At 30.0% G+C, this 17,498-nt stretch overlaps 1 protein-coding gene across 2 annotated transcripts in view; it reads right to left on the reverse strand.

Annotated features, from left to right (window-relative positions):
* Positions 1-17,498, reverse strand: part of LOC132921630 (lachesin-like) — a 140,411-nt gene that overhangs the window by 81,399 nt on the left and 41,514 nt on the right. Inside the window, exon 2 of one of the 2 annotated variants that reach the window (XM_060984764.1) lies at positions 11,273-11,363. The exons of the other annotated variant lie outside the window; for it this stretch is intronic. The gene's annotated coding sequence lies outside the window, so the exon portion shown is untranslated. The remainder of the gene's footprint in view (positions 1-11,272; positions 11,364-17,498) is intronic. 2 annotated transcript variants of the gene reach the window in all.

Raw genomic sequence — 17,498 nt, forward strand, 5'->3', positions numbered from 1 at the left:
AACGGATGAATTTTATTTGATTGGTATATTATCGTTTGTCCATGAGTGATTCATCAGCTATGTCATTTATCATTTATCCTTTAATAATAAATTTATTCAAATCATGATTTTTTTTTGCAATTTTTGCAATTTAAGTATTATGTTGTGGTGATACGAAATTCTTTTTTAAAATGAGATTTACCCTTTTTTGTTGTAAGTTGTTATATGATATATATATATTATATTTTTTATGTTGAAGCATCTTAATCGAAATTCAAACGAGTAGTTTCTGAGTTATTAAACTTTATTTAATGATCATAGCCCTTAATAATGGTTATACATAAAATATTAGATACTTAAATATATATATATATATATTTAGTCTAGTACTTACGTATTATACGTGCCATGTTTAAATAATATAATAATTACAATAATTTTCAAATAATCATAACCCCTACATCGTATTAACATATTATTAAGGACTATTATCCTTATTACTAAAGTACAACGACAATTTAATTCTAATTTCGATTTATATTATAAATATTTACAAAAAAATTAATTTTCAAAAAAAAGAGTTTCATATTTAAAAAAATGAAGTTTATGTTACTATTGCATGACAACTTATTAAATTAAATAAAAAAAAAAAACCAAAGAACCTATTTGAAAATATGGTCAGTAAGCTTACTTAAAAATATTCGAAAATTTAGAATTTGAATAAATGTATTATTAAAAAAAAACGCGGTAAACATCCATGGTGAATCACTATCTGTATATCATACACGCTGACCAATGACTATATAGCGTATTTCTATGATTAATTTCGTTTAAACAATGTTTTATACTGCCTATCCCTGTACTATATACACTTAATAAAAACATTATTCGATATTTTAAAATATGACTTTTTCTAAGTGGTTATTAATTTATTAAAATGCTTAAAAAAATTTCATTCAATAAATTGATAAATTTAATGAACCCTTATAATAAACGGTCGTTAAATCAATCAATTTTTGTACCTATTTTAAGAAAACACTTTTAAATAATAATATTTTGACATGTCGACATGTAGTATTTTATTATTTTCATTACTATTGTGAGTTCAATGTGCATTGATTAGTGTGACGCAAATAATTTAACGTAATAATTTGTATTGTAGTTTACGTTTTTAAATAAAACGGCTAAAAATAATCGTAATAAAATCTCCTATTAAGGGTAATTATTCATTAGAACAACAAGTTGATTTTATTTTGTTTATAGATATTTATGTTCATTAGCTATAATCACGCGGCCACAAAATCGGTTTGTTCGTGGTAAAATACCGTTTATCATTACATAACAATAGCTGGCAACGGATAAAACATAATATTATTATACCACCACCCCTAACAATATATAGTATATTGGCCGACCGCCCCTCCTACATTGACGGGGCACAGATATAAATAAGCAACGCATGGTCATTGGTCGGTTATCGATGCATTATGCATTAAAAGATTTATTTTTGAGCCAGTTGCTTCGTAGGACTATTCTTAAATCTACACAAAAAACTTATATTATATTATGTACTCACCAATTAGTATTTTACGTTATCGATATAAATAAAAAATACGACTATATTATAATGTGTTAGTTTCCTCGAGAGTCATGAACACAATATAAATTAATAAATTATAATATCACAATCGTAACACTTCGAACTACTTTTTTGACGACAAATCACATACTTCATTTATTTTATTTCAAATATAAACATTTTGTACAGTCGTTAAAACAATAAATAATATAATAATTTTTGAAAAAAATGCATGACCATAAATTCTAATTCTTAAAGAAAGCAGAATCATGTAGTTTTACACTTGTCTTATAAATGTTATTAAAATATTTTTCTTATTTTAATTTAAATATCCCAAACACATAATTTTGGACTTAAGAGTTCAAACTCAAATACAAGATTAGTACCATAAATTGAGCTTAAATTTACTATATTTTATATAAATTACACAAAAATATTACACATGTTATAAGCAACGAAATATTATTCTTTTAATTTATAAAAAAATATTTTAACTTATATCCCTACATTTTAAAATAATTTAATCAATAAATAAAGATATTTAAAGTTAAAGTGTTAATTATTTTCATTATAAAATTTAAAAAAAAATTAATTTTAAGCGATTTTGAGTGATTGTAGTATTATTTAATAGTTAAGTATTTAAACGTATCGTATCCCTTAATAAAATAACTAAAATGTTATAAAAATGAGTTAGATAGATGGCTATAGTATTATATCATCAGTAACTTAGTATTATACATATAGCGTAGTTTAATTTTCTAATTTATTTATTAATTAATATAAATAAAAATAATCTCTTCAGTTATTATACTGGTATTTAGTAACAATTGAACGATGAAAAAGAGGAAATCATTCGAATTAATCCGACAAGTAACAGGTCGTTCTTAAGGTAAAGTCATTGCGCGCAGTCAATAATCCGATCCCTGATCCCTTGCCCCTTCACACACGTAAAAACTACTCTATTCGTAATACTGGCAAGTTAACTGTATGCATTTTTGACTTAAGTCTTTTATAATAAAAAAAAACGATTCAGTTATTATTTACAACTACGATAACTATAAAAGCATGAATCAAAAATAGAATTTACCATTGTGATACACTAGCCCACATACAATTTTGTTTACGTTTTACTTGCATTTGAAAAATAAATATTACTTTATGTAGCGTCTTCACAAGAAAACGCACTGAAAGACATAGGCAATTGGAATTAATCGTAAAAACAAAACAAAACAATAGAAGTAGCTCAATTATCGTGATTGATTCCTACAACCGAAGCTTATAAAAACAACTAATATGTTCAATTTTCATATGATACGATTATAATTTCGTCAACAGTAAGCTTAACCGTATTGTTAAATAAATCTAAAAATGGGAAAGAAAATGTATTTGACATTTTCAATAACGATATAGCTTTCGATTAAACGATATATGCGTATAAGCTCACCTAAACGATGTGTTAGAAATATTTATAAGGGCTATGTGTCTTCACTGGTGAAGAGAGGACGTTACATTATACATTTCACTCAAATGATATTATGCATAAATTCGACCAAATTATATGTAATTTTGGGTCGTTCAACCAAATCAACACCACCTAGTCAAATTAATAAATTAAGCCATAAAGTTTGTACGTACTACAAATTGTATTTGATACTTCTCTGCGCGAATTGTGATTAAACGGACAAACCTGTTAAATTGTTTGTACGTTTTATTATCTGATGTACGTATAACGAGTATTAATTGCACGGGAGATTCACATCAGACTTACCACAACACTTACATGGAATACAACTGTTCGAGTAGATAACGCGGACCTTTTTTTTTTTCAGTTTTTTTTTGAGAATCCAATAAAACACCATTGGATTGTGGCAGTGATCAATCCACAGAATAAATAGATAGGAACAGTGTTTTTATTTCTTGAAATTGCGAAATAGTCATATAAATCTCCGATACCTCTAGTGGATGACGATGAAGATAATTAAATATAAAAACATCTGAGTTCTCACAATAGTTTTTATAATATATAAATTCATTGTAATATTATCACTTGACAGTCAAAAGTCTAGGTAATTGTATATTGTGTTTTTTAATTAGGTGTTATTAAAACTCGTAAAATAAAACTTTTTGAGACAAAATTATATTATTCTTTTATAGAATAATTAAACGAAAAATTGAGACAATTGAAAAAATAAATGATAACAATAAAAAAAATAGATACATTTTTTTTTATTATGTTGTATATTGTTTAACAATAATTAATTCAAATTATTGAAAATTGATTTTTAAAACACATAAACTTTCCGAGAAAATATACTGTGAATATGAATTAGATCACGTTATTATTTTGAAAATTAACGTTTGTAAATTAATCATTGCTATACCTAAATGATCACAATGGTTTCATCGCCGGAGAGGTGAAATTTCCAATTGTGCAAAGGCACGTTCTGTTTTTGACGATGTTTACACTTGTTGCGTCGGCTTGCCTGTCTGCTTGTAACCACTAATTTAACAATGCGTTTATTTAGTATCAAACAGTTGAAAACCTATAAGGCTACATATTTGAAAACTACTTGTCTCAACATCAACTAAAAAGTTATTTTAATCAATAATGTTTCAATGGTACGCCATAAAAAGAAAACAAACGATGTCACCGTAATTATGTAATCATATCATAAAATATTATACTATCAACATCACATTAACAATAATTTTATAAATAATAAAGAATATAGACTAATGTGGATATTTTTTTATAACAGAATATTGTAATATTTTACAGTCCATATAACTATTTATCTCAAAATCTTAAATATAATATGTATCATCAAAATTAAAAAAGTATATTTTTCTATCATTAACATATTTAATAATCATTAATAAGGAAATAATAGAAATTCCTTACGATTTCAATACAATTATATGTATGTATATATGTATATAATATAATTATAATCTACACGATTAAAAATTGTATTTTATTCATCAATTAAATAAATTAATTATAATAACGATAACAAATATGAAGAACATAATTCGTAAAATAACCACATATAGTTTTGATTGGTAAATTTTAGTATTTTTTTTTTTGTATAAAAAATCTTGGAAAAAAAAATGTTCTACATAGTGTTTATATTATAAATATTTGAGTTTTGTATCTTTTCTTTAATTAAATTATCCGTAAAAATAAAAACGTCATTACAACCAATCAAAAAGTGCTGATTTAAAGCAGATATTTATTTTGACTTATTTCATTTAACCTACGCATAATCTAATTGTTCATCAGCATTATTTTAATAGTTTATCCTTTTAAAATTCCTTAAAATATTGTATTTATGAAGATTTAGATTTTTAATATACAGTCTTACATATTATACACACGAATTTAAGGAGTTAACTGCCAAGACAATGCTGTCGTAGTTATTGCTCAGAATACTACTCGAAGTTTATTGTGATTTGGATTACTGTAATTGGATGTTTAAAAAAACACTATGGAGAATTTTTCATTGTGTTTTTATTGAGTTTCGTGACATAAACATGAACAAGAGAAAAATAAGTCTATCAGGATAAGGTCCACGTCGAAATAAATCAGGTGCAGCTTTTGTAAAACTAAACGAAGCGGATGACAGACGTACTACACCGCTACAGAGAATGGCAGAGGGAAAATGCAGAGAAAAAAATCAATTTTAAGCTTCAACTGTAGTGTCTCGTTTTTTTTCTTCCCACCCGTCCTGTGATTTGTGTGTCGACTTTCAAATAGCCCAATAATAATTACAGCACGTAAAAAGCAATTACCAACCGAAGGGCATGAACAAAATTGTTAATACCGACCCGTGACATATTCTTTCATATTTTTGTGTCGAAAATTATTACTACCGTTGTAAGTGGGAAAAACATATATCAATTCTAAGACGACTGTACATACGAATTAAACTTCCGGCCTGGGAGATGTTATTTATGCTCTCTTAAAGATTAATGGAATATTTGCACTATATTATTACATAACACACACAAACAGACGTTCATAATATACATATATTATATCTACATCCACACAAAGATTGTACAGAAAACTTGAATCGGTTGCTATAGGTCGGCGGGTGTAGAACACGCCGCTACTATTATATTATTAAAGGTGTATCACCTCACCTTTCTACCCTTTAAAAAAAAAATATATATTCAATTTCCACTATATATAAATCACAAAATAAGAAAAATGCATAATATATTTAATTTTAGTAGATAACTATGTCGTAGCATATATTTTTCGGTACCGATTTTTATAAGAAACTAAAAAATAAAAACCATAAGGAATCGAGATCTTTGTGTAGTATGTTTTTTTTCAACCAAATACGGCTGCCCATTAATATCTTTAACTTTGCTATGTACACTGTACGTGGTAACATCAATCGTGCGCTTGTAGGAGGAATGGTTTTAAAATCCCATTTGACTCGGGCACAGTATCGGAGGCAATCAATTGCTCTACGATTTTGAATCATTTCTGGCGAATAGTCTTGAAGTTTCACTGACGTCCGTAAATAAGATCGCAAAAAAAAAGCTATCAGCGACTTCTTTTTGTCTCCTGTGGAACCTCCCCCCCTCTTAACAGCCAAATCCCACTCGAGACCCCGTCCGAACTCCCGTATGTGAAGCGAAAACCGTGTCTACTATATAGACCGTGCGCGTAGAGTTGTGACGGAGGGGTAGCACATTTACTATAATATAGTACATTTATTTTACAGCAGACATTTGTTATTGGTTGCTATACGAATCAGCTCATTTTTAAACAATGTGAAAACGTTTTTTTTTTCCTTAAGGACAAACAAATTGTCCATTAATTTTAAAACAAAAATATTAAAATATTATTTCGATTGTATAGAAATAACCCACAACACAATATTATTATTTAATACCGTAATAACAGATACAGAGATATTTTTGGACAGCAACAACTATAATAGAATGCAAAATTGCAGAAATATATTACGTTTTTATATTTTACCAGTAAACACTTTTTTAATTTCCAATAATAAAAGAATAGACACCGTTTACGTATATTTTTCTAAATATTTATGACTTCAAAATTAAAAAGAAAATTCCACTTTAAAATAATTTAAATTAAATAACTTTTCATTGTAATTGTAATTGTCAAACAAATTGAAAAATAGGAAATTTAAAAAAATAGCAAAGAACATAGAACACCCGTTTTTAAAAATACACTTTTAGTACCATTGTTTGGTAAAATACTCATTTAAATTTGTTTTCACTTTAATATTCTGACAGAAGTCAGGTCTCATAGAAAATTCATTAGCCACTTTAAACGTTCAAAATTGTAAAAATTTAATAATTATGGCAGCACTAAAAGGAAAAAATGTATTTTTATTCATAAAAGATTATGTAGTAATTCGTAGTCGATAAAATGTATTAAAGTACTCAATAATAAAATGACCTTATATCATTAATAATATAATAACAAATACATTTTAAAAACTATTAAGTGTATATACCTACATTATCAATATGAATTAGCCATTTTCTAAATGACAACACAGTACACACGTCTTAAGCTGAAAACAGTTCATTGAAAATACGAGAAAATCGACATAAATTATTGGAAAAAAAATCTAAAATAAGCCTTTTTTTTATATTTGAATTTTAGTGTATGTGTGTGTGTTTAATTTTGAGGGTCTCTCGTAGATTTCTAATTTAATACGATACTTTGTTTAATGGTCTAAATACTAAAATTAAAACTAAACACCCATGTGAATTGTGTTTGTTGTGCTTACAACTTTCTAGGGTTGTTAGAAATATGATACTATTGAGTTTTATGTGAAAATATAAATCGATAAAATATTGGTTTCACCGTTGAAGTTTAGAAGGTACTGGTACAAAGGAAAAACGTTAAGATCTTAAATTCTTGGTGTTCTGGTAAATCATAGACAGAGTTGAATTCAATGATGCGTTCACTCGGAGTATTGTTACGGGGGTAAGTAATAGTTTTTTTTTTACGAGGTCGTTAAACGAAAAATCATTGGCAAGTAAATTGGGTGTATGAAACTCGATACCAAAAGTAATTTAGCCGTAACTACTATAAGGTAGGTAAGTTTTAACTTTTTTAACAATACAGTACCTAATGTACAAAATATGAGCACAACAATATTAATACGCGCATGCGGATAGTAAATGTTTTATTGTAATATTAATTGGGTAGTACACTACACAGTAATTTGTGTATACTTGTAATAACTGTTAACTTTATTTGTATCTTTCACGTGCGCGTGCCGTAAAAAATGTATTATTATTTATTTCTATATAACACTGTGCGTATAGTGATTATTAGTCTAATAATAATAATAAAAAAACGTGTTATATCACACAATACGAATTACGAGAGAATCTAAACTTGAAAACATTTTATGGTTATAGATTTATTTCCGTTGAGACTTTTCGTTTATCTCTTTCTTGTTTATTTTCTGTCTATCTAGGATCTATGGCCATCTGCGCAGAAAGTGATATCAGTCATTAAAGACTTATTTCTTTTCTTGGTGGGTCCCATTCGTTCGCGATCCAAAACACAAGTCTGCACCGAACGGTAAACACGTAAATGCAGACGTTTTGATTAAACGCGCACACAATAGAGAATACCCACTTCGCCAGCGTACTATACCGACGCCGTCAAAGCCGTCGAGGGGTGAAAAGTAAATAAACAGGAAACACACACTTGAGAATTATATCCATGAATGCGGGTTAGGGTTTCACTAAGTCTTTTGGATTTTAATAAACTATAAATAATATTATTGTAATAGCTATTATATTTCCGTAATCGTTGTTATTCGGCGACCGGGTAAAAAAACACAATAATAATATGATTCTATTTATTTATTTGCTACCGATTACGATCGGTAGATCAATGCGATAATGGAAACATGTGTTTTTCACACAAAACAAATCGCCCGACAACTGTACGAATTCTTTTCAAAGTAATATTTTATGGGAAGTAATTGAATGCCCTTAGGTAATATGTACTTATAATAAAGGCGACTTTTAAATTGTTCATTTCTAACGCATTCACTGGTTGAATTGAATTTACGGTATATGGTTAGACACGTGTTGCAGCTGCAGTATTGTGTAAGTCGAGAAACTGTGATGTTGATTGATGCAATGGATGCAATGGAATTCTAATATTATAATCAAATATGTACTCCAAAAATTTTTTCTACAGTTCGACATTTTTTTTTTAGTATTTGTAAGTAAAATATTACATATTACAATGATATTAATTTATGATACAAGAAATCCTAAATACCATCATATAAGCTAGGGTTCGTACAAAAACCCCTTGAACCACGATAAAAAGATAAAAATGTTTTTAAAAATAACTTATAAAATATTTTAAATTATTTATCGCGAGACTATAATATTGGTTGACACGTCTTGTCAAATGAAACAATTTATCGAGAAAAATATATAACTTTATTTATCATAATATGTTTTTATTTCACGCATGCTATTTAAACAATTTGCTGCGATTTAGCTTTGTATAAAAACATACTTACATACTGCAGACGATCGCTTTTGGAATTTGCTATCGTCGTAATTGATATAACATGATAAATATAATATAAATATATTTATAGTTGCTGGTAGTGCTGTTGGTTAACAGGTCATTAAAGGTGGACGAATAAGGTGGACGGAAAAAACACGCGTAGAATGCCATGTCCTTTCTTCCTTTCTCCAAGGAATTCGTAGTGGTCTAATATATATTATACTCGTATGGATATCGGCTATATTATGCATATACATGTATATAATTGTACCATATTATACAATGTGTAATATATTACGTATATAATAATGTATATGTTCAATAGCGGGACTGAAACCCTTCTTGTCGCGCGCTCACTCACTTCCGGTACAGCAATTAATAACGACATTACTGGTCCGAGTAATAATAATAATTAATAACGCGAAAGGACGTTTAACGAGGTTTCCCCTAAAATCGCGTGTCGTAAACAGTTGAGGCATGTGCACACAAAACGGCGGGCGGCGGGATGACCGTCTCCGTCAGTGCGGTCGCCCACCCGTATGTATATGCGTGTGGGTGTACCGTCACCGGTCATGCCACCGATATATCACACAAACAAACACACACACACACACACACACACACACCTACAATATGGTTTGCCGGGAGACTTAGCACCGTCGCTAAGGATAGGTACGCCGCTCGTTATCTAAAATAATAATATTATACTGAGCATATAGGTGATAGGTATATGAAACGTGCGCGTCGTACACGCCGGTGTAGGTATAAAGCAGATACCTACCTGCGCTTCGGCTTGCCAAATGCACAGGTCGTACGTCCGATGATAAATTACGCGTATCGGACGCCACGTGACCCCACCCCCCACCAGAATATTATTATTATTTTATTATTATTTGCATAAGGACTGCCAAACCGCAGAGCCACACGCGTTTTATTGTAAACTAGGCGTAAACGTTCTATTTACGCCAAATCTATACACCGACACGGAAAATATTTATGCGCGTTGATTTGGAATAATAAATTTATGCTGGAGAACCCACAGTAAACCAACCGAATTCGATAACTATAAATTATAAAATGTCTCGATCAAAATAATTGATTTCTAGCTTACTGTCAACAATGTCAACCACGAGTAAAAACGCTAACAGGTAATGCCTACAGCCTATTACGGGAATACGACTCAAATCGTTTTAACGAAAAGTACAATATATTATAAACCGATGGATATCATTATAATATTAATAAAATATAAAAACAATTATGTAATATAACCGAATCCGATAGAGTGTGACTAAACATGATGTAACTTGTATTGACGCAATCTACATTTTTAAACAGTCTGATAAGCTAAATGTATTATTTATTTTATTTTCAGTGAAGATTCTTGTAATAAGATTAAAAAAAAACCCATCAAATTGTAGTATTGAAATTAATTTTAATAGCTTTTAATGAAAAATATCATTATCTTTTTTTTTTTATTTTGAAAAGGTAATACGCCTTTGGTGTTTGGCATGCAATGTTATCAATGAAAATAGTTTCCAAATCAGTAAGCAATAATCGTTAATCTTTAAAAATGTTAAGGAAATATACGAGTACATGTATCAACGACAGAATCATAATTATTTTTGATAAAGATACTGTCAGATTTTTTTTTCACTTGATGACTGCACATTCCAACATACATTTATGCACAAGTAAATTTGAAATTATTATTGGTACGATTTAGTTTCTCATCGGTGTAGTTTTATTAGTTATCAAATAATATCTTCGAATCTCATAATTTCATTTAAATTATTTGGTTGAGTAATTTTTTTAACTGATTAATTACTTTTTAAAATTCAATACATATTTCTATGTAAACAAATTGTTACTTAATTATTACCTTTCCAAATTTTTACTTAAGTAGGTAATTTATTATGATAATGGGATTCTGGAACTATCACCATAATCACTTAGTACATACAAAACACTTATAATATAACGGCGCACAAATTGAAGAAACGAATTTTTATTAAATGAGCATCAAATAAAAAATAATCAACATTTATTTATCCATCATCAATATCAAATGTATTTATTACATTTTCAGACTTTCAGTATATATGCGATAACGCAATATTAATTGGAAACTTATCTTAATAAAATAAAAGTAAAAACAAAAACAAAAATACCTTTGAGAACAATCAATTCCCGGTCTGTAAAAATGTCAATCTGATGTTCTTCTGTCGGCGAAGAGACGTACCGAAACGGTAAACAGGAACTCTGTCAAATTATACATTTTTTAATTAAAAAAAGGTTTATCAGAAAATCCCCCTAAAAACCATGTTAAACCAATATTCTAATTAAAAAACAACACAAGATTTATATCCAGATAAAAAATTATCAATTTTAATTTTTAGTGCATATTACATATACATATGTAGTAAATGAAGTATGAACCAATTATTGATTGTTAAAACATCGACAATTTCAAAAACAATATTTATTATTCATCAATGTATATAAATTATATTGTTACATGAAATATAAAATATGCGAGAATTAACTAATATTGTATTAATATATGCTAAATATATTTAATATTTATATTATATATTTTACTGGTTATACCATACCAAATAGATAAACTAAATTTTATAAACAACAATTGAAGATTTGAAGTATAAATTCATATTGAATACAGCTCAAAGACTATATTTCCGCAGTATTATATATGTACAATACATATAATAAACTATACATCGTATGTATAATATATATATATATATATTATATATTTGTAATAGACACATATATGGTCGTTCGTCAATTGAATACTAACGAAACTTTATGAACGTGAAATCTAAAACTTATAAACAGAATAATAAAAGTTATAAGTATTTTCTTCGAAAAAGAGAAAAATCATTTCTTTTACTGTTTTCCAGACAAATTGTGCCAGTTTTGTTTTGAAATTACGTGATTTCGTGATTTCTATGAGTGTGAAAATTATGAACAAATAAAAGATATACGGATACCGAGGGTTTCGTACTCGTTGTTCTATCGCTTTGAGCTACCGCTCCTTTCAATCTTCGCAATTATTCGTCTTAAAACGATTTTGTTTTTTATGTTTTTAATACCTACTCATTTTAATACCTTTCGTAGCAATTTCAAAACTCGTCAGAAAGATAAGAAGTTTACGTTCGGGGGGTTAATGCAAAAAGTAGCTGTTCTCTCATCTCAACTGTCAGTCAACCCCCACACTTACAACAATTACTGCTGATTATTATACTGGCCAACGATGGCTGACAGCGCGAGAAGCATCCGGCCGAAAAATTACGTCGTCGAGTTCTCGGTAGTTTTCCGTTTTTCGAATGACGGATGTCGTCAGGAAAACATAACGGGATTTTTCGATTTTCTGTATTTCTTACTTTTTGCTTGGGGTTCCGTAAAAGATAATATTAAGCTGACTGATTTATTATTGTTTTTTTTTGTAACGTAAATATACATACTTTAAATTGCGTAGTATCTTAAATTCCAAACATCTAGATACCATTTAAGTAGCATAATGTTATTTAATGCTTATTAAAGTATAAATTACTAAAATAAATTGAGTAAAAGACACGATAAAATAATTAAAAAAAAACTTGTATTCAGTTGTAAAACGCATAGGGAAATATATAATTACATTATTAATAAATATATTTATAATCATAGTATTATAATAATAGTATACTTTATTTCATTATATGTTTGAAGCAGCTGTATGAAGTATAGATTCTATACCTATAACTTATGACTAATTAAACTTAATAAAAAAAACTACTAGACGTATGAGAAAATGTCCCTTCAAACTATATAATGTGCTGAGAGTTTTGAAAGCAAGTCAGATGAATCATCAAAATCCTGATTATCAAAGTGCCAAAACATTTTTTTTTTTTTACCTGGGTGTAGCTAAAATTTCCCATGGGGGTAAAAATATAAGATTATCTAACAAGAATTTATAGTACAATTTTTTTATATACCTAAGCAGTTTTAGAATATTTCAAATAATATATTGACAGCCAGTACTAGGTACATTTTATCTTCCTATATATTAAATAGTTTTAATACTTTTAAACTATACTCAAAGCAAACTTTAACTTTTGGTGTATGCTTTAAAATGTAAAAAATCGAAGAAGTCAGTTGCTGTATTTTTACATATTTTATCAACATTTCAAGTGCTTGGATATTTGACTATGCTTGAATGTAAAATATTAAAAATGATTTTGTCAAAAACGGGTGTCGCGAAGTATCCCTGATTTTTGATATATATTTTTTTTATATATATATAATTTTAAATGAGATTTAAATATTTAATCATGATAAATAATAAATTTATGACACAATTACATAAATATAACCCTTAAAGAACATAAAAGGATTTAAAATCGATTCGCTATTTTCGTATTTACTTTTAAGAATATTTGACTTAACTGTGTACAGGGAATTTTATGGACGGTAAACATTAGAGGCAAAAACTCACTTTCAGTAAAATTTTACTTTTATCTGTTAACAATCAATCGATAAAGTTAAGCACGTACGTATAAATCTCTCATATACAAAATCACGATTAGTATTGTTTATTTAAAAATCCAATAAAGTCATTATGCTGCTTTATATTGAAAGTGTTTTTTTTAATATAGTTATCCAGTGGATCATGTTTTTTGTTGAACGACATTTTCAAGTTTTACACACCTTGGCAAATACGAATAATAGCAACCTACTTATTTTTCTTTTTTTTAGTCCGTCCTTAATATACTTTTTCAACTATTAATGAACGTGTAAGAATAATATATTATCTTATCAAACTCAAATATATTTATTACTACTATGGTTAGTTTATATATAATACATTTCCATTTATAATACATTATACACTTATATATCATATGAATTCGTTTGATCTACGTAATAATATTATGTTAATATATTGAATATTTCAACTGAGTTTCGAGTAAAAAGAATATTGTATAAAAATAATGAAATTCCATTGTCAACATTTTCTTGATATAGTTTCAACAGTTATTTCATTTATTAATTTATTTACTTTGTATGAATGTGGTTTATAATATGTAAACATTATTTAAAAAATATAAAGAAGTACATATAAAAAGTTCTTTTTTTAACTAAACATATTCTCTTTGTAACACTGCGAGTATAGTAGATTCAATCAAAATTGTATTCTTAGCATGGTTGGTTGACACTCGTTATTTTATACCCCCGAGCCATTTGTATTATTATACTTTCAGTGGTTTCAAGCCTCGTACTGAGGCAAAATTCCCCTCGGTCTTTTAATCCTATTATTAAAGGAGTAACTAATTGGTCTAATAACAGCATAATGGGTCGCTGCCATGATTTTCCTACTTCGGTCAGTTTGCTCAATGGAATCGGCAAACAAAATAAGAATGTGAATTGTATAGTATAATATTATTTTCTCTAATTTATTATTCAAATATTTGACAATATTTCAAGTACACATACAATTCTAAACTAGAGGTCTAGAAATCTTATAATACATTTCAAACTTTAGATAATATGAATATTAAATATTTTATGAATTTTATTAAATGATTTACAAAGTCTATAAACTTAAAGATGCTTATAATATATTATATACAATATGATGTATATATTTAATTAATGAAAGTCTTTGGACTTTTTGGATAAAAAAAAAAAAATCCAGTCTGCGGGTTAGTTAAAGTTTTCCCACAAACCATTTGGACCATTTTTTGGTGACCCCAGATATAGATATAATGTTTACCAAACTAGAGGAGTGTTTCAGGAATCCAATTTTCTAGAAAAAAAAAAATAGCAAATATTGGACGAAAACCTGCGATACCGAAATGCCATATTGTTATGAGTAAAATACGTCACTTGATCAATATAAATAACCGTGTATATCAATATAATATAGCGAAATGTATATTACTCAATAAAGCACATCTGACATTATGTAAAGTGGTAATAACTCTAAACGAAATCTGATATGATTGGTGAACCAGTGATGGTTAGCTAACGGATAACACTGGACTCGTGAGTGTTTTTTTGTACATATATTATTGTACATGTATTGTCCGTGTTGCGTTGTTTCGATAAGCGAATTATCGGTGCTGAAAATATGTGTATACCAAAGAAATACGAGCAACCACGTGGGTCGATGGAGGGTGAAAATACGCGCGTTTCGCCCCGGCGTCATTTGGCCCAGAGCTCCCTTAATTTGATTCCACTCCCCCTGGCACATTTATCACGAAACAAGACCTTTATTGAAGACGTATGTTTGTGCGGCATTTGACGCCGCGTTGTCTGACGCACAAACGCGTCATCGACGGGACTCCGATCGGGATCTACGACAGCGATCGCTCATCGCCAACTGATCGATTACGACTGATTATAAACGTTGCAGTACACGATAATAATATATTATTATTATTATGATTTATGCGATAGTTGTAGTAGAGTTGATCAGATATAACAACAAGCAAACTATATTATGTAACACATTGTTCTATTTACCACATCGTACAGAGCGGACGACGTGTGGCCAAGAATATAATATACAAGGCGTAGACATTTTCGGTGGCGCAACGAGACCGCGGTAAATTGTTTTTATCGCAAAGTCAGCTGTATATATAATACACACACACACACACACACACACACACACAACACGTTGAATGCGTGATATATTATTGTCAGAACCCCCCCCCCCCTCCCCATCTTACATGGAAAAGAGCCCGAAAACACGACCGAAAGACTATATATTATATTATATATACATTGTAAACGGAGAACGTGCTATCTGTTTGGAGAATAGTGGGCGGCGTGATATATTATCGCCTATCGGTCAAGCGGGCGCGCGTGTTCTATATTACACGACGCCCGCGAAAAATGAAGACGACGCCGACGACGACGACGACGACGACGGAGGATACGACGACTACGAAGCCGCGGCAGTGCCAAGGTATATGCGGACTTATGAGTCGAATAGGTATTTTTTTTTTGGGGGGGGGAGAGTGATGTAACTTAGGGGCAGTGGTGGAGTGAGATCCATCGTGCCGGTTTGACGAAGATACATCGAAGTGTATACATGTAGACCCGCGCACGGCGTTCGGGCCCGAACCAATTAAAGGATGACCGTCGGAGGGGGGGATTAAAAGCAGGGCGGTAGGGTGGTTTGTGAAAGTCGAATTCATATATTGGACCGGACCAAATTCATGTGCGTCGGGGACGAAGAACGTGCGTGAGAAATGGCGCAGCGGAATATGGCGGAGGCGGAGGCTTCCGATTGTTTACACGCTGTCAAACCCGACAAGCGGCTGGTGTGCGCGCAGACGGGACACATAAAAGGTTATTTATATATAATGTGTTATCGGGCTCTGGCGATGGCAAAGGCGGTTTCATTTATCACGCGCGCGCCAGCGTTTTTAAAAACCGTTTCGGACGCGCGAGTCCGCGACGACGCGCGTCCGTCTGTCCGTCCGTCAGCGATGGACCCGACACCATTTGCGGTGTTTTTCGCCAGTGTATGGGACCGGAAGACCGAAAGGAAATCGGAAATTGATGGAATCGGCTCCTCGCGGGCGCGGCGCTCCGTGTCCGAGAAAATAACGACGTGGACGGCAGCCGAGGTGTTTATTATACCTATACAGCCGGCTGCGCGAATGTGTGTCTATGATATAAGACGTAGGTATATGCGGATGAATGACGTGTGCGGATTTGCGATGAAAATGCTACGCGTTTACCGGCGTCGTGCATTCTAAGGAGGGTAAAAGCCAAACCAAACGTCCGATTATCAGAATCACGACCTTAGAAGGTAACAAGATTAGGACGTTTTCCATTCTGTCTTTTCAACTATTGCTCGTCTTCTATATATTAAAGCAATATTTTGGTAGTGTTTTCTACGCATTTTTGTTGAACGCGACAAGCCGTATAGGTTCGAACGAGTTTTTATAAATTGATAAAATCACGCACTGCACACAGCAGAAAATAACTAGTTAAATAAAGAGTATAGTTACATTTTTAAACAACGATAATTACACATTTTTAATTCAATTACATTTTAACAAGTAAAATGTTTTGCTAAAACTTGGAAAACCTTCTGCCGATTAAACATAAAAATAATGTATAATATATTTAGTTAAAGTATTGAAAATGTAACGCGTCGAGCCCGTCGAGTTGTGGATAAAATATGTAATATGTATATATTAAATAAAGTCTTTTGTAATTAGATGCAGTCATAAACGGTGACCAGACCTTAATTTCTATAATACTATATAAGTACATTGAGACTAAATTAATTTGACTCATCATAGATTATAGTGTTAAAGTTAAAATCACCAAAATCAAATGTTGAATGTCTTGAATATTTTTATTTTTTTT

The sequence above is a fragment of the Rhopalosiphum padi genome, chromosome 2 (genome assembly GCF_020882245.1).
Source record: "Rhopalosiphum padi isolate XX-2018 chromosome 2, ASM2088224v1, whole genome shotgun sequence".
Taxonomy (NCBI): Eukaryota; Metazoa; Arthropoda; class Insecta; order Hemiptera; family Aphididae; genus Rhopalosiphum; species Rhopalosiphum padi.